The sequence below is a fragment of the Macaca nemestrina genome, chromosome 4 (assembly GCF_043159975.1).
Source record: "Macaca nemestrina isolate mMacNem1 chromosome 4, mMacNem.hap1, whole genome shotgun sequence".
Classification (NCBI taxonomy): domain Eukaryota; kingdom Metazoa; phylum Chordata; class Mammalia; order Primates; family Cercopithecidae; genus Macaca; species Macaca nemestrina.
The window spans coordinates 50,497,735-50,522,018 of record NC_092128.1 but is presented as its reverse complement, the minus strand read 5'-3'; positions in this window follow the sequence as shown (position 1 = coordinate 50,522,018).

Sequence of the window (24,284 nt, the reverse complement as noted above, 5' to 3'; positions counted from 1 at the left end):
CTCAGCCCTCAACAGCAGTGGGTTCCATACCTGGAGGATCAGGGAACAAAGTCAGGGCCCAATACAAGTCCCACAGAGTTATAGCAGGCAGGCCAGGAGTTGGAAGCTCAGTGCTGGCCCCCTAAAATCTCCCAGAAATGAAACCAGTTGGCTGGTTTGATGACCTCAAGGTCATCAAATAGGATAAAAGAAAAAAAATCTGAAGGTCAGCAACCTCAAAGATTGTAGGTAGATAAGCCTACAAAGATGAGAAATAATCAGTTCAAAAATGCTGAAAACTCAAGGAGCCAGAGTGCCTTTTGTCCTCTAAATGATCATATCACCTCTTCAGCAAGGGTTCTGAACTTGATGAGATGGCTAAAATGACAGAAATAGATTTCAGAATATGGACAGGAATGAAGATCATTGAGCTACAGGAGGATGTTGAAATCCAATGCAAGGAAGCTAAAAAATCATGATAAAATAATGCAGGAGCTGAGAGACAAAATAGCCAGTGTGGAAAAGAATGTAACCAATCAAATAGAGCTGAAAAACACACTACAAGAATTTCATTATGCAATCACAAGTATTAATAGGACAATAGACCAAACAGAGGAAAGAATATCAGAGTTTAAAAACTGGCTTTCTGAAATAAAACAGTCAGACAAGAATAGAGAAAAAAGAATCTAAAGGAATGAACACAACCTCTGAGAAATAAGGGATTATGTAAAGAGACTAAATCTATGACTAATTGGTGTCTCTGAAAGAGATGGGGAGAAAGGAGCCAACTTGGAAAACATATTTTAGTTTATCATCCATGAAAACTTCTTCAACCTAGCTACAGAGGCCAACATTCAAATTCAGGAAATGCAGAGAACGCCTGTAAGATACTTCACAAGAAGGTCATCCCCAAAACACATAATCATCAGATTCTCCGAGGCTGAAATGAAAGAAAAAATGTTAAAGACAACTAACATTGAAAGGCAAGGTCATCTACAAAGGGAAGCCCATCAGAGTAACAGTGAACCTCTCAACTGAAACCCTACAATCTAGAAGACACTGGGGGCCAATATTCAACATTCTTAAAGCACAGAAATTCCAACCTAGAATTTCATATTTAGGCAAACTAAGCTTCATAAGTGAAGCATAGATACGATCTTTTTCAGAAAAAAAAAATTCTGAGGGAATTTGTTACTACCAGACCTGCCTTGTAAGAGCTTCTGAAGAAAGCACTAAATATGGAAAGGAAAGACCATTACCAACCTTTAGAAAAACATACTGAAGTATACAGACCAGTGACACTGTAAAGCAACCACATAAACAAGTCTGCAAAATGACCAGCTAACATAATGATGATAGGATCAAATCCACACATATCAATACTAACCTTAAATGTAAATGGGCTAAATGTCTGGATAAAGAACCAAGACTCATTGGTATGCTGTCTTCAAGAGACTCACCTCACATGCAGTGACATATATGGGCTCAAAATAAAGGGTTGGAGAGAAATCTACAAAGCAAATGAAAAGCAGAAATAAAGCAGGGGTTGCAACCCTAGTTTCTGAAAAAACAAAAACAAAAACAGACTTTAAATCAACAAAGATAAAAAAATACAAAGGAGGACATTATATAATGGTAAAATATTCAATTCAACAAGAAGCTCCAACTATCCTAAATATATATGCACCCAACACAGTAGCAACTGGTAGGACTAAAGCAAGTCCTTACAGTCCTTCAGAGAGACTTAGACTCCGCACAATAATAGTGGGAGGCTTTAACACCCCACTGACAATATTAGACAGATCATCAAGACAGAAAATTAACAAAGATATTCAGGACCTGAACTTGGCCCTGGATCAAATGGACCTGATAGATATGTATAGAATTCTCCACCCCCAAACAACAGAATATGCGTTCTTCTTATTGCCACATGGCACATACTCTAAAGTTGATCACATATGGCCAGGTGTGGTGGCTTACGCCTGCAATCCCAGCACTTTGGGAGGCCGGGGTGGGTGGATCACGAGATCAAGAGATTGAGACCATCCTGGCCAACATGGTGAAACCCCATCTCTACTAAAAATAGAAAAAAAATTAGCTGGGCATGGTGGCATGTACCTGTAGTCCCAGCTACTTGGGAGGCTGAGGCAGAGAATTGCTTGAACCCAGTGGGTGGAGGTTGCAGTGAACTGAGATTGCACCACTGCACTCCAGCTTGGGTGGCTAAGTGAGACTCCTTCTCAAAAAAAAAAAAAAATGATCACATAATCAGAAGTAGAACACTCCTCAGCAAATGCAAAAGAACTGAGATCATAACAAACAGCCTATTGGACCACACAGTGCAACCAAATTAGAAATCAATACTAAAAATTCACTCGAAACCATACAATTACATGGAAATGGAATAACCTGCTCCTGAATGGCTTCTGGGTAAAAAACAAAGTTAAAGCATAAATCAAGAAGTTCTTTGAAACCAATGAGAGTAAAGACGCAGCATACCAGAATCCTAAAGCAGTGTTAAGCAGGAAATTTATAGCACTAAGTGCCCACATCAAAATGTCAGAAAGATCTCAATTTAACAATCTAACATCACAACTAAAAGAATTAGAGCATCAAGAGCAAACAAATCTCAAAGCAAGCAGAAGACAAGAAATAGCCAAAATCACAGCTGAACTGAAGGAGATAGAGACACAAAAATCCACTGGAAAGATCAGCAAATCCAGGAGCTGGTTTTTGAAAAAATAATTAGATAGACTGCAAACTAGATTAATAATGAAAAAAGGGAGAAGACTAAAATAAACACAATCAGAAATGACAAGGGAGATATTACCACTGACCCCACAAAATTACAAACAAAAATAAGAGAATATTATGAACATAAACAAGAAAACCTAGAAGAAATAAATAAATTTCTGGACACATATGCCCTGCCAAGACTAAACCAGGAGGAAATTGAATCCCTGAATAGACCAACAATGAACTCTGAAATTGAGGCAGTAATAAATAGCGTACCAACAAAAAAAAAAAAAAAAAAAAAAAAAAAAAAAAAAAAAAAAAGACAAAAAAAAAGGCCCAAGATCAGACAGATTCCCAGCTAAATTCTAACAGATGTACAAAGAAGAGTTGGTACCATTCCTACCAAAACTATTCCAAAAAATTTAGGAGTATGGAATCCTCCCTAAGTCATTCTATGAGGCAAGCATTATTTGGATACCAAAACCTGACAGAGACACAACATAAAAAGAAAACTTCAGGCCAATATCTTTGATGAACATCATGCAAAAATTCTCAACAAAATGCTGACAAACTGAATCCAGCAGCACATCAAAAAGCCTACCCACCATGGTGAAGCAAGCTTTATCCCTGGGATGCAAGGTTGGTTCAACATATGCAAGTCAATGAATGTGATTGGTCACTAAACAGAACTAAAGACAAAAACCACATGATTAACTCAATAGATGTACAAAGGCTTTTGATAAAATTCAACACCGCTTCATGTTAAAAGCTGTCAGTAAACTATGTATTGAAGGAACATACCTCACAATAATAAGAGCCATCTATGACAAACCCACAGTCAACATCATACTGAATGGTCAAAAGTTGGACTCATTTCCCTTGAAAACCAGCAAAAAACAAGGATGCCCTCTTCACTCTTATTCAACGTAGTATTGGAAGCCCTGGCCAAGGCAATTGGGCAAGAGAAAGAAATAAAGGGCACCCAAATAGGAAGACAGGAAGTCAAACTATCCCTGTTTGCAGATGACATGATCCTATATTAGAAAATTCCATCATCTCAGCCCCAAATTTTCTTCAGCTGATAACAACTTCAGCAAACTTTCAGGATACAAAACCAATGCCCAAAAATTACTAGCATTCCTATATACCAACAACAGCCAAGCCAAGAGCCAAATTAGGAACACAATCCCATTCACAATTGCCACAAAAAGAATAAAATATCTAGAAATATAGCTAAATAGGGAGGTGAAAGACCTCTATGGGGAGAACTACAAACCACTGCTCAAGAAAATCAGAGATGACACAAACAAATGGAAAAACATTCCATGCTCATGTATAGGAAAAATCGATATCATAAAAATGGCCATACTGTCCAAAGCAATTAACAGATTCAATGTTACTTCTATTAAACTACCATTGGGATTTTTCATAGAACTAGAAAAAGCTATTTTAAAATTCACACGGAACAAACAAACAAACAAAATTCCTGAATAGCCAAGGCAATCCTAAGCAAAAAGAACAAAGCTGGAGCCATTACCCTACCTGACCCCCAACTATATTACAGGGCTACAGTAACCAAAACAGCATGGTACTGGTACAAAAATAGACACATAGCCCAATGGAACAGAATTAAGAGTCCAGAAATGATCAGGCTGCACACCTACAACTATCTGATCTTCAACAAAACTGACAAAAACCAGCAATGGAGAAAGGATTCCCTATTGGATAAATGGTGGTGGGATAACAGGCTAGCTATATGCAGGAGATTGAAACTGGAACCCTTTCTTATACCATATGCAAAAATTAACTCAAGATGGATTAAAGACTTAAATGTAAAAATCGCAAACTATAACAATCCTGGAAGACAACCTAGTCAATGCATAGGCAAATATTTCATGACAAAGACACCAAAGGCAACTGCAACAAAAGCAAAAATTAACAAATGGGACCTAATTAAATTTAAGAGCTACTGCATGGCAAAGGAAATTATTGACTGAGGGAGCAGGCAACTTACAGAATGGGAAAAAATTTTTGCAAATTATGCATTCAACAAAGGTCAAATATCCAGCATCTATAAGGAACTTAAATAAATTTACGTGAAAAAACCAAACAATCCCACTAAAAAGTGGGCAAAGGACATGAACAGACACTTTAAAAAAAAGACATATATGCAGTCAACAATCATATGAAAAAAAGCTCAGCATCACTAATCATTTGAAAAATGCAAATCAAAACCACAATGAAATACCATTTCACACCAGTCAGAATGGCTATTGTTAATAAGCCAAAAATAATGATGCTAGCGAGGTTGTGGAGACAAGCAACACTTGTACACTCTCAGTGGGAGTGTAAGTTAGTCCAACCATTGTGGAAGACAGTGTGGTAATTCCTCAAAGACCTAAAAACAGAAATACCATTCGATTTGGCAATCCCATTACTAGGTGTATACTGAAAGGCATATAAATAATTCTATTATAAAACCACTTGCACATATATGTTCATTGCAGCATGATTCACAATAGCAAAGACATGGAATCAACCTATATGTCCATCAGTGATACACTGGATAAAGACAACATGGTACATATCTACCACAGAGTACTATGCAGCCATAAAAAAGAACAAGATCCTGTTCTTTGCAGGGACATGGATGGAGCTGGAGGCCATTATTTTCAGCAAACTAATCCAGGAACAGAAAACCAAATACTGCATGTTCTCAGTTATAAGTGGGAGCTAAATGATGAGAACACATGGACACATAGAGGGGAACAACACCCACTGCGGCTTATTGGAGGGTTGAGGGTGGGAGGAGGGAGAAGATCAGGAAAAATAACTAATTGGTACTAGGCTTAATACATGGGTGATGAAATAATCTGTACAAAAATCCCCTGTGACACAAGTTTACCTATATAACAAACCTGCACATGTACCTCTGAACTTAAAAGTTAAAACAAACAAACAAACATTTGAAATGACCCCACTGGAAAGGGAAGAAGTTAATATAGTTTGACAATATGGCAATCAAAGGAGGAGTGTGTTCCTTTCATACTTGGGTGGAGTGAATTGATTTAAAGTGCCCATGGGAAGCCAAGAAAATGCATATCCCATCTCCTTTCCCTAGTGTACATGGGTCAGGGAAGCTTCCATTCAGAAGAGTTGTAAGAAAAGCCATCTCCTAAGAGACCTCTGTTTTTATTTAAGCATGGGGATGGGAGGAGCATCCTGCAGTCATTAAGGAGGTAGGGGAATATTGGTGCTAGATTTGGGAGCTCCAGAATTGGAAAGGGTTGAGTGGGAGGTTTTCTGTTGGAGAATGAAAGAGGGCTGGTGAAGGGAAGGAGTGGTCTGGATGTGGAAGCAGGTAGGACCACATGATGATGAGTGGACAGGAGAGGAAAAAGAACCAGAGGGATGCAAGACAACATCTCTACCTTGTGGAGTTAGGGAGAGAATACACATGTACATCAGGACATTCACAGAGTTGTTCAGGGCTCTACATACAATCGTGCCAAAGTAGTTTGTTTATTAAATAAGTGGAGTTCAAAGGAGAAAGAGAATATGCTAAAAAGTGGCAGTGCAAAGACCCTTGGATTGAATGAGACATAAATCAAGTAGGTTAATTTATATGAAGCACTCTGAAAACTGTGAAGTATAATATGACAACATGAGATGATGTAATCAGGGCGATGATCTAGAACAGTTTCCAAATTCCTTTAATCAACCTGCTGCATCAGGATTTTCTGAGGAACTTTTGAAATTTTGGATGCATGGGCCTGGGCCCTACTCTTGATTTACTAAGTCAGACTCTCTGATAGTGAGGCCTGGAGATTGCTGTGTATTTTGTACAGCTCTCTTTCTGAGTACACAGTTAATTTGTATTTTAACATCAGATATCTACTTGATTATATTATAGTTAAACTTACATGGCAATAAAAATGCGTGAATGGCAAAAAAAAAAAAGATTACTGTGAATGAATCTCATGAATAAAGATAAGGAATTGTGGACAACTATTTGGAAAAATCATGGGAGGCCCTTAATTTCAGAATTTTATTTTGAATGCAATGAAATACCACAGAATCATTTTGAGCAAGTAGCAATGCTGTGAATGATGTATTTTAAGGATATTATTCTGGTTCCTGTAAATAATAATTAGTAACAAAATTCGAGTGACTCAGAATTATTCTACTCGTGTTTGGAATGAACATATTTAGTGTAATATGATTCTAAATGAGGCTTACTAAAAGTTTTGGTAAAAATGAAAACTCTAATCTGTATCATTCTAAGCATTATTTTTGTCTAATATTGAGAAATTTGACATTTATTATTATTATTTTAACTCAAACAGCTATGTTTATCTGCAATAAAGTTTAAGCAGAAAATTATTATTTTTTTTCTGTAAGTTGATTTCCAGTTTCTCTAGTGAATTAAAAGTTATTCATTTTTAAACACAGAAACAAAACTTATTCTATACCAATCCTTTTTATGTTAAAAAAAAAAAAAGATTCGCTTTGCTTTGTGGACTTATGAATTCCTTGCAGTGTGTAAAGGAATTAAAAATCATAATTTGGTGAATACTTCTGGGGCACATAGAATGACATTTTATGCTTTGCTGAAGTTGTATGTTTTATGGTCTTTTCTAACGCAAAAATTGCGTGCCATTTCAATCTTTTCCTTACATTGAAATCTGTCTCTGAAGCTACTTTTAAGAAATATATAATTCTGATGAAGAATTCTGTTTCTCTCTGAAAAACTTTCTTCTCTATCTGATTCTGGGTGACACAATGGTGATTACCTTTGTTCCTACTTAGACATGCTGAAAATTGCTTCAAGGCTTTGAAGTTCTCAGATTTAAAGAAAAGATGAAATGCAAATATGTATGTGCTGTTTTCATATGGAAATGATATTCTGAATCAGAAATATACTTCTTTGTTGGCATACACTGGGTCTTATAGAATAAATTAAAAAGCTCTTGCAACACAGGCTTCATGTTTTTCCTCATAACTACACTAAGGTACATTATTAACTAGAGTCTAAAACTTCTAGGACTTTAAAGAACAATTGAAGTTTTCATTAAATTTTAGCATATTAGAATGTGAGGATTTTATTTGTTTATTTCCATGTTTGGAGTGTGTCCATGTCATTCTCTGAGTTCCAGTGATTTTTTTTTTTGGTAAGTAGCTTTATATTTTATTATTTCAGATTACTAAAGTTGTACATCTCATTTTGAAAAGTCAGGGAACACAGACATATAGTGGAAATTACTTATAATCTCTCTAGTGAGACTCAGTCACAATTAATCTTTTAATACACATCCTTTCAGACTTTTCTCTGTCCTTAGGAATCTTTGTGGGTATAACTCAACCTGTGCCCCTCATTCTGTGTATGTCTCTGGGTGGGCCAGTCTCTCTCTTGTCTTGGCTTTCTCTCTTTTCGCAGGATTTTCTCCATTCTATCTTAGGAGGGATCCCTTATTTGACTTTTATTTTTGCTTCTCTGCTCCTCATCTTTCTGTCATACTGTCTATCTTTCACATTCTCTATATAGGTATTCATATGTGTGTATAAGTGTGTGAGTGAGTGTGTGTATATGCGTGTGTGTATGTTTATGTGAAAAAGGATCATTAGACACATGGTGCCTTGTAATTTTTTTTAAAAACCCTTTCATAACAATAAATATACATCTAAAACTTCAAATGACTGAATGGTATTTGATAGTAATGGATAGCACAGTGTAGTATAGACTTTGTTTATCCAATCCTTTTAGGCAATTTCTTTTGGATATTTAGGTTGTTTCAATTTATTTTACTGTCTTTCATCCTTTAATGTATTTTTATGTATTGTACAATTTGTACAACTTCTACGTATTTCTTAGTAATTGAAATAAATGTGGAAGTAGTTTTAAATATTTTTACAAGGATGGGTAGATGACATATTCCTTTGCTTTTGAATTCTAATTGTTTGAGTTCTGCATAGTTTAGGTTATACTCTTTTTGCTTTTCCTACGTGAAAGATAACTTGATCTTGTATAGAATACTTAGGTAGCAATGTTTTTCCCCCTCAAAACTCTTTTCTTCTGTTATCTGATCTGCAAAGGAAGAGGGTGAATTTTACCTGCTTATTATTATTGTTATTTTTGCCTTTGTTTTATTTCCTGGTTAAGGTTGATGGCAGTGGAGATGAAATGAGTGAGTAGAATATGGATACATTTTCAAGGTATATTCATGGTGAGTACACACATGTAAACAGTGGGAAGTGACAAAGATGCTCAACAACTTCTGGTTTAAGGTGGTGGCCTATGCCTAAAGATTTTCTTCCCCTTCCACCTAAAACATCTAAAGATGTTTCAGAGAATAAATGAAATATAAAGATTCCGAAATACAAGACGGAGTGCCAATTGTGATGAAATTTTATGAGTACTTTTTGGAAATTGCAGAATCAGGGTAATGAAAAACCAGGAAAGAAAACTTTAGCCTAGACCATCAGAAATAAAAAGATGTCTGGAGAAAATCCATGTAATACACCAGATTCAGTGTAAAGAAAAAAAATTCCAAGGACAAATTAGGATCTACATTATCAATAGGATGTTTAATTAAAAAGATACACTTGATACTGGGCTAATTGGGTCCCTTTTCTGCTTGTACTTTTACCTCTCCCACTTTTTCTGTTGTATCTATCCTCCAAGAATAATTTCAAGGATTGATATCGAAAGACATTGTTAATTTGCCTTGGGATGGCCCCTTGTGTGGCCATTAAAGCCAGAGAAAAGCAGGAGAAATTCTGTGTCTCCACCACAGACATGGAGGAAAGAAAGGGAGAGCAGCAACTCCCAGGTGTAGAAAACACTAAATAGTCCTTTCCTAAAGTTCAATTTACTACTTAGGCTTTTTTTTTTTACTTTTTATTTTTTTTTTTTGTGGATCCCATCCCTGCCTGTCAACTCAGCTCTCTGCCGACTCACACTACGGGGAAGCCTTTGATTTGACATATGCCTGTACTTACACAGAGCTTGTGGTCAAGACTCCCATTTGGAGGCAAGACTTAGTAAAGTTGCTTAATGAAACAATCCAGGGAAACCTGCACAAATATGAACATTTATGCATTGCCCTTTGCTTATAAATGAGAATGGTAAACCAATAATTGCCCACAGCCTAAAAGAGAAATATCAAGATGATGATAAGGAACAAGAGACCCACAAGAAAGCAGAGATAATTCAGGATGCTGAAAATAGAGTAAGTGGAGATTACACACACACACACACACACACACACACACACACACACACACACACACACACACACATATATAGGGACATGGTCTCACCATGTTGCCCAGGCTGATGTGCAGTAAATGGGTATTTTTATTAATATCTTTAGACTTATCTAAGTGCTGAATTTTGTAAAAGAATAGAGGCAATGGAAAAGAAATAATCCATGAACAGTAAAAGAGCTTTTTAAAATTTAAAAGTATTATTTTCATATTTTAAAAATGGATTTACTGAAAAATAAAATGAGTATGGTAAAATTGACTTGGTTTTGGAAGTGCTATGGTCAGAAAATTCTGCTAGAAAAAAAGCAAACAGACAAAGAGATAATGAGTATGAGAACAACATTGAGATTTAGCACCTTAATGATATGCATTTCAAAAAAAGAAAACAGAGACAACGAAAGGGAAGAATTAATCAGTAAAATACTAGACGAGTATTTCCTTCAAGTGAATAAAGGTTAGTTAAAAAGGCCCAAGGAAGACTCAACAGGAAAAATAAAATTATTCAACTAGATATACTGCTGATGTTTCTGAATTCTAACAATGTGAAAATTTGTAAATCTTTTCTAGAGAAAAAAGGTATTTTACAAGAAAGAAATAATTCGTCTTATAGTGTTTCTCCTTAGTAACAATAGATATTTGAGAAAGAAGCCATGTCTCTTTTTGAAGCAAATTTATTTTGTTTCTTTTTTTTTTTTTTTTTGAGACGGAGTCTCTCTGTGGCTCCCAGACTGGAGTGCAGTGGCGCAATCTTGGCTCACTGCAAGCTCCACCTCCCGGGTTCACGCCATTCTCCTGCCTCAGCCTCCCGAGTAGCTGGGACTACAGGCGCCTGCCACCACGCCCGGCTAATTTTTTGTATTTTTAGTAGAGACGGAGTTTCACCGTGTTAGCCAGGATGGTCTCGATCTCCTGACCTCGTGATCCACCCGCCTCGGCCTCCCAAAGTGCTGGGATTACAGGCGTGAGCCACCACGCCCAGCCTAGCAAATTTATTTTGAATCTAGCCAAAGTATCTAGTGTGATTGCAAAATAAGGACATTATTAGACATGTTAAAATTCCCAAATTACCACCATGTTGTTTCCTGATGTGAAAAAGCTATTTGATGACCATTTGCTTTGAATGCTTTGCACTGGGAATTGGTTACTTAGGCTTTCCTCATATTATTATTTTTTTTAGGTACTTATAAAACAAAAGCTTTTACTGACGAATTTAGGAATATTAATAACAATAATTTTTTTGTTTATCAGGTTTAGTAATGAGAACAATGTAATTCTTTTAGGGGAAATAACATTTCATTTAATTGGTGTTTAAAGTTACTTTTTAAATTTTTTTATTATTATTCTTTAAGTTCTAGGGTACATGTGCACAACATGCAGGTTTGTTACATATGTATACATGTGCCATGTTGGTGTGCTGCACCCATTAACTCGTCATTTACATTAGGTATATCTCCTAATGCTATCCCTCTCCCCTCTCCCCTCCCCACAATAGGCCCCAGTGTATGATGTTCCCCTTCCTGTGTCCAAGTGATCTCATTGTTCATTTCCCGTCTATGAGTGAGAACATGCGGTGTTTGGTCTTCTGTTCTTGCGATAGTTTGCTGAGAATGATGGTTTCCAGCTGCATCCATGTCCCTACAAAGGACACAAACTCATCCTTTTTTATGGCTGCATAGTATTCCATGTTGTATATGTACCACATTTTCTTAATCCAGTCTGTCACTAATGGACATTTGGGTTGATTCCAAGTCTTTGCTATTGTGAATAGTGCTGCAATAAACATACATGTGCATGTGTCTTTATAGCAGCATGATTTATAATCCTTTGGATATATACCCAGTAATGGGATGGCTGGGTCAAATGGTATTTCTAGTTCTAGATCCTTGAGAAATCACCACACTGTTTTCCACAATGGTTGAACTGGCTTACAGTCCCACCAACAGTGTAAAAGTGTTCCTGTTTCTCCACATCCTCTCCAGCACCTATTGTTTCCTGACTTTTTAATGATTGCCATTCTGACTGGTGTGAGATGGTATCTCATTGTGGTTTTGATTTGCATTTCTCTGATGGTGAGTGATGATGAGAATTTTTTCATGTGTCTGTTGGCTGTATAAATGTCTTCTTTTGAGAAGTGTCTGTTCATATCCTTTGCCCACTTTTTGATGGGGTTGTTTGTTTTTTTTTTCTTGTAAATTGTTTCAGTTTGTAGATTCTGGATATTAGCCCTTTGTCAGATGAGTAAATTGCAAAAATTTTCTCCCATTCTGTAGGTTGCCTGTTCACTCTGATGGTGGTTTCTTTTGCTGTGCAGAAGCTCTTTAGTTTAATTAGATCCCATTTGTCAATTTTGGCTTTTGTTGCCATTGCTTTTGGTGTTTTAGACATGAAGTCCTTGCCCATACCTATGTCCTGAATGGTATTCCCTAGGTTTTCTTCTAGGGTTTTTATGGTTTTAGGTCTAACATTTAAGTCTCTAATCCATCTTGAATTAATTTTTGTATAAGGAGTAAGGAAAGGATCCAGTTTCAGCTTTCTACTTATGGCTAGCCAATTTTCCCAGTACCATTTATTAATTAGGGAGTCCTTTTCCAATTTCTTGTTTTTGTCAGGTTTGTCAAAGATCAGATGGCTGTAGATGTGTGGTATTATTTCTGAGGGCTCTGTTCTGTTCCATTGGTCTGTATCTCTGTTTTGGTACCAGTACCATGCTGTTTTGGTTACTGTAGCCTTGTAGTACAGTTTGAAGTCAGGTAGCATGATGCTTCCAGCTTTGTTCTTTTGGCTTAGGATTGTCTTGGCAATGTGGACTCTGTTTTAGTTCCATATGAACTTTAATGCAGTTTTTTTTCAATTCTGTGAAGAAACTCATTGGTAGCTTAATGGGAATGGCATTGAATCTATAAATTACCTTGGGCAGTATGGCCATTTTCATGATATTGATTCTTCCTATCCATGAGCATGGTATGTTCTTCCATTTGTTTGTGTCCTCTTTTATTTCATTGAGCAGTGGTTTGTAGTTCTCCTTGAAGAGGCCCCTTCACATCCCTTGTAAGTTGGATTCCTAGGTATTTTATTCTCTTTGAAGCAGTTGTGAATGGGAGTTCATTCATGATTTGGCTGTTTGTCTGTTATTGGTGTATAAGAATGCTTGTGATTTTTGCACATTGATTTTGTATTCTGAGACTTTGCTGAAGTTGCTTATCAGTTTAAGGAGATTTTGGGTTGAGATGATGGGGTTTTCTAAACATACAATCATGTCATCTGTAAACGGGGACAATTTGACTTCTTCTTTTCCTATGTGAATACCCTTTATTTCTTTCTCTTGATTGCCCTAGCCAGAACTTCCACCACTATGTTGAATAGGAGTGGTGAGAGAGGGCATGCCTGTCTTGTGCTAGTTTTCAAAGGGAATGCTTCCAGGTTTTGCCCATTCAGTATGATATTGGCTGTGGGTTTGTCATAAATAGCTCTTATTATTTTGAGATATGTTCCATCAATACCGAATTTATTGAGAGTTTTTAGCCTGAAGGGCTGTTGAATTTTGTCAAAGGTCTTTTCTGCATCTATTGAGATAATCATGTGGTTTTTGTCTTTTGTTCTGTTTATATGTTGGATTGTGTTTATCGATTTAAGTATGTTGAACCAGCCTTGTATCACAGGGATGAAGCCCACTTGATCATGGTGAATAAACTTTTTGATGTGCTGCTGGATTTGGTTTGTTAATATTTCATTGAGGATTTTTGCATCAATGTTCCTCAGGGATATTGGTCTAAAATTCTCTTTTTTTGTTGTGTCTCTGCCAGGCTTTGGTATCAGGATGATGTTGGCCTCATAAAATAAGTTAGGGAGGATTCCCTCTTTTTCTATTGATTGGAATAGTTTCAGAAGGAATGGTACCAGATCCTCCTTGTTCCTCTGGTAGAATTCGGCTGTGAATTAGTCTGGTCCTGGACTTTTTTTGGTTGGTAGGCTATTAATTATTGCCTCAATTTCAGAGCCTGCTATTGGTCTATTCAGGGATTCAACTTCTTCCTGGTTTATTCGTGGGAGAATGTATGTGTCCAGGAATTTATCCTTTTCTTCTAGATTTTCTAGTTTATGTGCGTACAGGTGTTTATAGTATTCTTTGATGGTAGTTGGTATTTCTGTGGGGTCGGTGGTGATATCCCCTTTATCATTTTTTATTGCATCTATTTGATTCTTCTCTCTTTTCTTCTTTATTAGTCTTGCTAGGGGTCTATCAATTTTGTCGATCTTTTAAAAAAATCAGCTCCTGGATTCATTGATTTTTTGAAGGGTCTTTTTGTGTCTCTATCTCCTTCAGTTCTGCTCTGATCTTAGTTATTTCTTGCCTTCTGCTAGCTTTTGAATGTGTTTGCTCTTGCTTCTCTAGTTCTTTTAATTGTGATGTTAGGTGTCAATTTTAGGTCTTTCCTGCTTTCTCTTGTGGGCATTTAGTGTTATAAATTTCCCTCTACACACTGCTTTAAATGTGTCCCAGAGATTCTTGGTATGTTGTATCTTTGTTCTCATTGGTTTCAAAGAACATCTTTATTTCTACCTTCATTTCGTTATGTACCCAGTAGTCATTCAGGAGCAGGTTGTTCAGTTTCCATGTAGTTGAGTGGTTTTGATTGAATTTCTTAGTCCTGAGTTCTAGTTTGATTGCACTGTGGTCTGAGAGACAGTTTGTTATAATTTCTGTTCTTGTACATTTGCTGAGGAGTGCTTTACTTCCAATTATGTTGTCAATTTTGGAATAAGTGCAATGTGGTGCTGAGAAGAATGTATATTCTGTTGATTTGGGGTGGAGAATTCTGTAGATGTCTATTAGGTCTGCTTGCTGCAGAGATGACTTCAATTCCTGGATATCCTTGTTAACTTTCTGTCTCGCTGATCTGTCTAATGTTGACAGTGGGGTGTTGAAGTCTCCCATTATTATTGTATGGGAGTCTAAGTCTCTTTATAAGTCTCTAAGGACTTGCTTTCTGAATCCGGGTGCTCCTGTATTGGGTGCATATGTATTTAGGATAGTTAGCTCTTCCTGTTGAATTGATACCTTTACCATTATGTAATGGCCTTCTTTGTCTCTTTTGATCTTTGATGGTTTAAAGTCTGTTTTATCAGAGACTAGGATTGCAACCCCTGCTTTTTTTTGTTTTCCATTTGCTTGGTAAATCTTCCTCCATCCCTTTATTTTGAGCCTATGTATGTCTCTGCATGTGAGATGGGTCTCCTGAATACAGCAGACTGATGGGTCTTGACTCTTTATCCAGTTTGCCAGTCTGTGTCTTTTAATTGGAGCATTTAGTCCATTTACATTTAAGGTTAATATTGTTATGTGTGAACTTGATCCTGCCATTATGATATTAACTGGTTATTTTGCTCGTTAGTTGATGCAGTTTCTTCCTAGCCTTGATGGTCTTTACATTTTGGCATGTTTTTGCAATGGCTGGTACCGGTTGTTCCTTTCCATGTTTCGTGCTTCCTTCAGGGTCTCTTGTAAGGCAGGCCTGGTGGTGACAAAATCTCTAAGCATTTGCTTATCTGTAAAGGATTTTATTTCTCCTTCACTTATGAAACATAGTGTGGCTGGATATGAAATTCTGGGTTGAAAATTCTTTTCTTTAAGAATGTTGAATATTGGCCCCACTCTCTTATGACATGTAGAGTTTCTGCCCAGAGATCTGCTGTTAGTCTGATGGGCTTCCCTTTGTGTGTAACCCAACCTTTATCTCTGGCTGCCCTTAACATTTTTTCCTTCATTTTAACTTTGGTGAGTCTGACAATTATGTGTCTTGGAGTTGCTCTTCTCGAGGAGTGTCCTTATGGCATTCTCTGTCTCTTCTGAATTTGAATGTTGGCCTGCCTTGTTATGTTGGGGAAGTTCTCCTGGATAATATCCTGCAGAGTGTTTTCCAACTTGGTTCCATTCTCCCTGTCACTTTCAGGCACACCAATCAGACGTAGATTTGATCTTTTCACATAATCCCATATTTCTTGGAGGCTTTGTTCATTTCTTTTTACTCTTTTTTCTCTAAACTTCTCTTCTTGCTTCATTTCATTCATTTGATCTTCAATCACTGATACTCTTTCTTCCAGTTGATCGATTTGGTTACTGAAGCTTGTGCATTTGTCACTTAGCTTTTGTTTCATGGTTTTCATTTCTGTCAGTTCGTTTATGGACTTCTCTGCATTGGTTATTCTAGTTATCCATTCTTCCATTCTTTTTTCAAGGTTTTTAGTTTCTTTGCCCTGGGCACGTAGTTCCTCCTTTAGCTCTGAGAAGTTTGATTGAAGCCTTCTTCTCTCAGCTTGTCCAAGTCATTCTCCATCCAGCTTTGTTCCATTACTGGCGATGAGCTGTGTTCCTTTGGAGGGGGAGATGCGCTCTGATTTTTTGAATTTCCAGCTTTTCTGCACTGCTTTTTCCCTATCTTTGTGGTTTTATGTGCCTTAGGTCTTTGATGATGGTGACGTACTCATGGGGTTTTGGTGTGGGTGTCCTTTCTGTTTGTTAGTTTTCCTTCTAACAGTCAGGACCCTCAGCTGCAGGTCTGTTGGAGTTTTCTTGAGGTCCACTCCAGACCCTGTTTGCCTGGGTAGCAGCAGCGGAGGCTGCAGAAGATAGAATATTGCTGAACAGCAAGTGTTGATGTCTGATTCTTGCTCTGGAAGCTTCATCTCAGAGGTGTACCCAGCCGTGTGAGGTGTAAGGTGTCAGTCTGCACCTGGGGATGTCTTCCAGTTAGGCTACTCAGGGGTCAGGGACCCACTTGAGCATGCAGTCTGTCCGTTCTCAGATCTCAACCTCCATGCTGGGAGAACCACTGCTCTCTTCAAAACTCAGTTGAAAATGCAGAAATCACCTTTCTTCTGTGTCACTCATGATGGGAACTGGAGGCTGGAGCTGTTCCTATTTGGCCATCTTGGGCATCCCCCCTTCCTCCTATCTTTATGAATTTAATTTTAGTCGCAATAATTGTGCCTGATACACAATTCTAGTATTTTTCTTTCTTTTAAATTATACTTTAAGTTCTGGGGTACATGTGCAGAATGTGCCAGTTTGTTACATAGGTACACACATGCCATGGTTGTTGGCTGCACCCATCAATCTGTCATCTACATTAGGTATTTCTCCTAATGCTATCCCACCCCTTGCCCCCCACCCACCAACAGGTCCTGGTGTCTGATGTTCCCCTCCCTGTGCCCATATGTTCTCATTGCTGAACTCCCACTTATGAGTGAGAACATGTGGCATTTGGTTTTCTGTTCCTGTGTTAATTTGCTGAGAATGAATGAATATTTTATTTTAATTGAGCAACAAGTTAAACCTTAGGAAATTGCACATAAACATTTTGGATTTCTGGCTTCTTTCAGATAACTGGAAGGTTTGACAGCGTTGCGTCTGCACTTCCTTATGATATCAACCTGCTCTTCTTGAGAGATATCTGCCCTTTTTAGGTGAAGAATATGGAGCACGTTTGTCACATGCTCCATCACTGCCTTCTCCAATACACACATATCCTACCTGCTTCATTTTTTTATTGTTTTCCTTATAAACATTTTAGTTTGCAACCCTCATTATAAACATTCTACATTAGATGTTTTAAGTTACATAGACTTAGAAATTCACTGTTAGGCTAAATACAATATAGTTTCCATGGTTTTTTTGGGGGGAAAGGGTCAATTTTCTTTAAATAATAAAATATTATAAGATGTCGCTAGCAACTATTGGTGGGATGTCGCCTTTATATTGCTTGGCATTTCTAACAGTGTATCTGCTGATGGATATGTTCTGATCTGTTTTCTCCATGACCAACAGGGAGCAGTGTTTTGAAAAAATCAACCAGGATTATGGCTGCTGTTTGTAATTCAAATAACAGAATCAAGCTACACAGCCGTGGAAATAGGAATGGGACTTATTATCCTGCCTTTACCACTTAGATCAATCATATTCTTTTCTCAACAACAGCACAACTTCCTCTTAAGTTTTGCCTCCCTATTCTTTAGTTCTTTGTCTAAATAAACTCTAAGTTATTTGAGGCAGGAGCCTTATTTTCACTGTGATGTTTTGTGAAATGCCATATGCACACATGACATTTTGTAGATAATAAAGCCAGCAATGATTATAGGCTGTTGGTAGTCTTCTGTTGATATCCCTGCTGGTAAAAATACACAAAGATATCACTTGACATTCTATTGAGTTAATAGTGACTATTGTGTTGATTTTTACTGCTGTTAAGAGCAGGAAAAGTATTGATTTTAATCAGAAGAAACAGGGAGAAATTGCTTCAACATGTGTTTTTTCCTTGATCTTTGAGAATGTCATGAAATAATGAAAAGAATAAATAATAATCTATATAGGGCTCCTTCAAAAGGGCTGAAAGGTTGTTTGAAAATAGTGACCCACAGATAGAAATTTAGTTTTTGAAATGAAATGTTTAATCAGCCATCTTAGAGCAACCTTTTGCATAACTATTAAAAGCTTTTCATTGGAATATTAAACAATGTGATTTTAGTCAAACTGTGATTGAATATATTAAAAACACTGGTTTAATTTATCATTTTAACATTTATATATGTATTTATTCATTCAACAAATATATAATGAGCACCTACGATACAGCTGGTGTTGTCCTAAGTCCTGGGGGGTGCAGCAGTGAGCAAAGCAGATGAAGTCATTGCTTTAATATACCTTGCATTATTGTGGATAAAATAGACAATAAAAGTATAATATGTTCAATGGCAATAAGTATTATGGAGAAAAAAATGGATCAGGGTGATGGAGGATGGAAACTGCCAGTGTACATGAATTGTTAGTAGCCATTTTATATAGAAGTCTCTCTTGGGGACCTAAGGAAGTGAAAAACAAGCAAATGTTGATATTTGCCAAAAGAATGCTCATAGCAGAAGAAAGAGCCACGGTCCTGAGGCAAAAGTGTGTCTAAGAGATAGCAAGGAGTCCTGTGTGATTGGGAGAGTAGCTGATGTCAGCAAGGATGTTGGGGGATTCAGACATCATAGGGCCTTGGAGGCCATCATAAGACATTGGCTTTTGCTCTGATTGAGATGGGAAGGCTGAAGGCCACAAGCAGAAAAAGTGACCTGATGTTACTTTCCTTAAAAAGGATTAGTTTGGGTGCTATCAGAATAACTGGAATGGGGCCAAAATGGAAGTAAACACTGTGGTGGCTAGTTCAAATCTAGGCAATGCACAAGAGTGATTTGGATCAGGATGATAGCAATAGAGGGTGTGACGAGTGATTAGATTTTTATCATATTTTGGAGATAGAGGGGAGATAATTTTTTGATGGAATACATGATGGGCATGAGATAAAGCTAGTGGCCAAAATGATTCTAAAGTTTTGGGCCTGAGCAACTAAGATGGGCAATGCTGGAAGTAAAGATTTGGTAGGGGAACTTGGCAGGTCACTTTGGGACATGTCAAGTTTGGACACTGGAGAGATAAGTGTTTACTTCCAAGGGAAAGGTCATGGCTGGACCTGAACATTTGGGAGTCATCAGCATAAAACTGGTATTTACAGCCATGAAAGTCAGGAACTAGAAGAGATCACTTAGGGAGTAAGTTTGGATGGGAAGTTCTGAGAGCTGAGGCCTAGAGATTGGAGGAAAGAGCAATGAAGACTGAAGAAGAAAGAGACGCTGAGATACAAGGAAAAGCAAAAGATAGTGGTGTTCAGAGGCCGGATGAAGTACTTGTTCAAGGAGGGAGGGGCACAGAGGCAAAAACTCTTTATAGGTCTAATGAAAGGAGGATGGAGTTGGCAATGGGGGGTTATTATTGACAATTTTGTGAATTGTTCGATAAAATGGCAGAGAAAAAGCCTTTCTGGGCGAGTTCAAAGGAGAATAAGAAGACAAAAAGTAGACACAGCAACTATAGATAACTCTTGAAGAGTTTTGCTATAAAAAAGGAATGGTATTGTTGTTTCAGCCGTGTTGAATGAATAGTCAGATAGCACACACACCCAGCCTGTTAGGACAATGTTTATTGGGAGAAAAGTTACAGGCACAGAACCAGTATCAGAAGTGTGAACTCCCATTGCCTTATTGCATTTTAGAGCAGTGCACAGAGATCTAGCAGGCCTGAGTGTCAGACTCTAGGAGAAGGACTCCATCATCAGCCTGCGGAGCCTTCAAGCTGCACCAGCTCCTCTCCCATTGTGATAGGATGGCTGGGATACTTGGACTCCTGTCTGATTCCTTTCATTCCTGCCTTGGCTGCTCACAGGGCTGTGGTTCAAGCCTCTGACTGGCCAGAATTCATTATTCATTATTATAATAAGCACTAACTCCCCAAGTTCTATGGGAACTCTGTAGTACAAATTCTTTTCTGGGAGCCCAGCCTAAGGGAGATCAGTCTTGAGAAGGTAAGTCTTTTATGACATAAGAAGCAGTAAAGGTTCTGAACTCTTTCCCTCCCTCCCTTCCCTCCCTCCCCTCCATTCCCTTCCCTTCTCTTCCCTTCCCTTCCCTTCCCTTCCCTTCCTTTCCCTTCCCTTCCCTTCCCTTCCCTTCCCTTCCCTTCCCTTCCCTTCCCTTCCCTTCCCTTCCCTTCCCTCCTCCCTTCCTCCCTCCCTTCTTTCCTTCCTTCCTTGCCTCCTTCCTTCCTTCCTTCCTTCCTTCCTTCCTTCCTTCCTTCCTTCCTTCCTTCCTTCCTTCCTTCCTTCCTTCCTTCCTTCCTTCCTTCCTTCTTCTTTGAGGTAGAACATCATAGATTTTTGAATGCTAATGGGAATAATCTAGTAGAAACGAAAAAGCATCGAACATAGAGGGGAAATAGTCATTGGAGAGATTTCTGTTGAGAAGGCAAGACGATTAAGATTCACCCAAGAGTGGAGAGCTTTGCCTCTGAGAGGAGGATGGATAGTGCATCTGCATTTAGTGGGAAGAAGGCAGGGTTTGTAAGCACAGACGTGCTTATGCTGTAGACAGAGATTGTGGGCATTCCCTTAGGACTGCTTCTAATTTCTCAGTGAAATGTGAACTTGCATTGAGAGCAAGGAGACAGAAGTAGTTGCTGGAGTGATTATAATAGTGTGTGATTAACAACCCTATTTTATTCAGAGAGAACAAATGTCATTAGGTATATGCCTTAAAAAAAAAACTGCTTTTGTTCTCTTACTCAGCATTGAATTTTGTGGATTTATGGTAGGCAATTTAAATTAAATCCACTTAGCTTTTGGTCAAATGTTTATATCTATGGGCCATCTTTTGTAGAAAATAAATGTCACTTTTTATGGTATTCAGTGATTTGAGCCGTGTTAGATGATTCTGACAACATAACAGAGAAATGAGCAAAATGTACATGTGGTTATATGAAATGTGGGTAGAAGAATCTGTGCTTATTAAGCATATAAATATGTTTAAAATTCACAAACCTTCATACGGCTGACAGTAGGCAAAAGCATGATGTTTGAAATTGTCTTTATTGCCTTCTGAGGGCATGGCATGACTGGCACATCATAACCTACTTGTAACTGTTAGACTGAACCAGTTATTTGCATAAATTTATTTTTTTTCATGTTTGGGGCTTAGATAATTGGATTAAATCATAGCAAAATAAATGAGGCCTGGTATACTTATGCTTCCTTGGATGGATGAGGAGATTAGCTATTCTGGCAAAATGCATGTATTTTAAAAAATGTCATTATATGTATGATTCTTTAAAAAGCAAGGAAAATATCCCATTTTAAAATAAATAAGGTGACAGATAATAATAAGACTCCATGGCTTTTGATTTCCTCAGCTTTAATATGGAGGTCAAGTTAAGGTTGTACTAATTGACTTCTACAGACCCTTCCAATTATAACATTTTATGATCTCTAAAAGTCGTTTCAGTGGGTGAGCTATCTGTAGTTGAGTTATTAACCTGGACGATACCATATACTAGTTTTCCAACATATCTTTTATTTTCTTCCTCCAAGAAAGCATTTCCTTAGTTCTTTTTGAGATAATTATGCCTTTTTACTTCATTGTTAAGGTAGCTCAAATGGAATGTGGGAGTAATTTCAAACCTCATTTTTAAATGGCAGGAGTCTTGTGGCAAAATTTCCATGGAATTTATTAAAATGTAAATTTCCAGAACCCATCTTCTAAGCTTACAATTGAATGGTTTGAGACCAGGCCTGGGAATCTGCATTTTAATAAGCACTCAGGTGGTTCTGAGGTGGGTGGCCAAAAAAAAAAAAAAAAAAAAATCACACACATTAAAACCCTGTCCCTGTAATCCCAACACTTTGGGAGGCCAAGGTGGGCAGATCACCTGAGGTCGGGAGTTGGAGACTAGCCTGACCAAGATGGAGAAACCCTGTCTCTACTAAAAATACAAAATTAGTTGGGCATGGTGGCACATGCCTGTAATCCCAGCCACTCGGGAGGCTGAGGCAGAAGAATCACTTGAATCCAGGAGATGGAGGTTGCAGTGAGCCAAGATCGTGCCATTACACTCTAGCCTGGGCGACAAGAGCGAAACTCCGTCTCAAACAAACAAACAAACAAACAAACAAACAAACCCCTGTCTTACTTAATATATAGAATTTATATAGCTATGTATATATGACTGATTTAGTAATACTGGACATAAGGACCCAATTCCCATGATGTTTAGCTGAAAAATCAAAAGATGCTGAAAATTAACAAAGAAATAGAAAATAAAGGCGAGTATGGCAATCTTCCCAGCTTGCTAAACCTGGAAGAAAATTGCATTGGGAGAAGGTCGAAAGATATTGCAATAGAAGTTGTCATATGTAAATTTTATTTAAATATAATATATAGCCTTTGGCATGAGTTGGGAGGCACCGAAATATTGAGCTCCAGAAAGTGACACATCATATTATGATGTTAAAGAAAAAAACCAGCTCAGCTTTGTCTTCTGTTAGTAACTCCAGACCCACACAAGACAACAGCTACTGAAAATATGGATCTTAAATTTGTAAAATAATAAAGTTCTATATCTCCATCCTGAAATCTATGTTGAATCCAGAAAACTATCATTTTGAAAGTTATTGGAAATTAAGAATCCTGTTAAATGATGCTGCTGAGTTGCCTCCCTCCCTCCTTCCCTTCCTGACTCCCTTCCTTCTTCCATCTCTCCTTCTCTCTCTGTTTGTCCTGGTAGTGTTTTTTTTTCACATTTAAATCTTGTGTATGTATTCTACAGTTAAGAGGAAAGCCTTATCCATTTCTTGGTCTTTAAAAAGTTGCTTTTATATTTTTTTAAATTACAACTTCTATAAGGGTAAGAGCTATGACAAATACTGTACTTATAAATCCTTACTATTTTCTTTTTTTTAAAATTTATTTATTTATTTATTATTATTATACTTTAAGTTCTAGGGTACATGTGCATAACGTGCAGGTTTGTTACATATGTATACTTGTGCCATGTTGGTGTGCTGCATCCATCAACTCGTCAGCACCCCTCAACTCGTCATTTACATCAGGTATAACTCCCAATGCAATCCCTCCCCCCTCCCCCCTCCCCATGATAGGCCCCGGTGTTTTCTACTGTAATGAGCAATATTAGAATTGCAACCAATGTTTTAATGAGCTTTCTGCTGTTTCTTTCTTTCTTTTCTTTTCTTTTTGAGATGGAGTCTTGCTCTTGTCACCCAGACTGGAGTGCAATGGCGTAATCTCTGCTCACTGTAACCTCTGCCTCCCAGGTTCAAGTGATTCTCCTCCCTCAGCTTCCCAAGTCACTGGGATTACAGGCGCCCACACCACGCCCAGCTAATTTTTTGTATTTGTAGTAGAGACAGGGTTTCACCATGATGCCCAGGCTGGTCTTGAACTCCTGATCTCAAGTGATCTGCCTGCTGTGGTCTCCCAAAGTGCTGGGATTACAGCCGTGAGCCACCACACCTGGCCTCTGCTGTTTCTTTTCTTTTCTTTTTTATTTTAAAGACTATTTCCTGTCTTTATTTCTGTTTATAAACTAAAAAGTTAAGTCTTTAGACTTCAACCCTTTGATAGTGAGGAAGATAACAAAGTATGTCCTTGTATTTATTTATTCATTTATTTATTTTTAAATTATACTTTAAGTTTTGGGGTACACATGCAGAACCTGCAGGTTTGTTACATAGGTATACACGTGCCATGGTTTGAATCTCAAAGAACTAGTAGGATTCTACCCTAGCAAGAGAATGAGAAATACACTTCGAGCAAAAGAAACAACAGAGGCACATGTGACAGTTTCATGGATGCCTCTGCTGTTTCTTTTGCTTGAAGTGTATTTCTCATTCTCTTGCTAGGGTAGAATCCTACCAGTTCTTTGA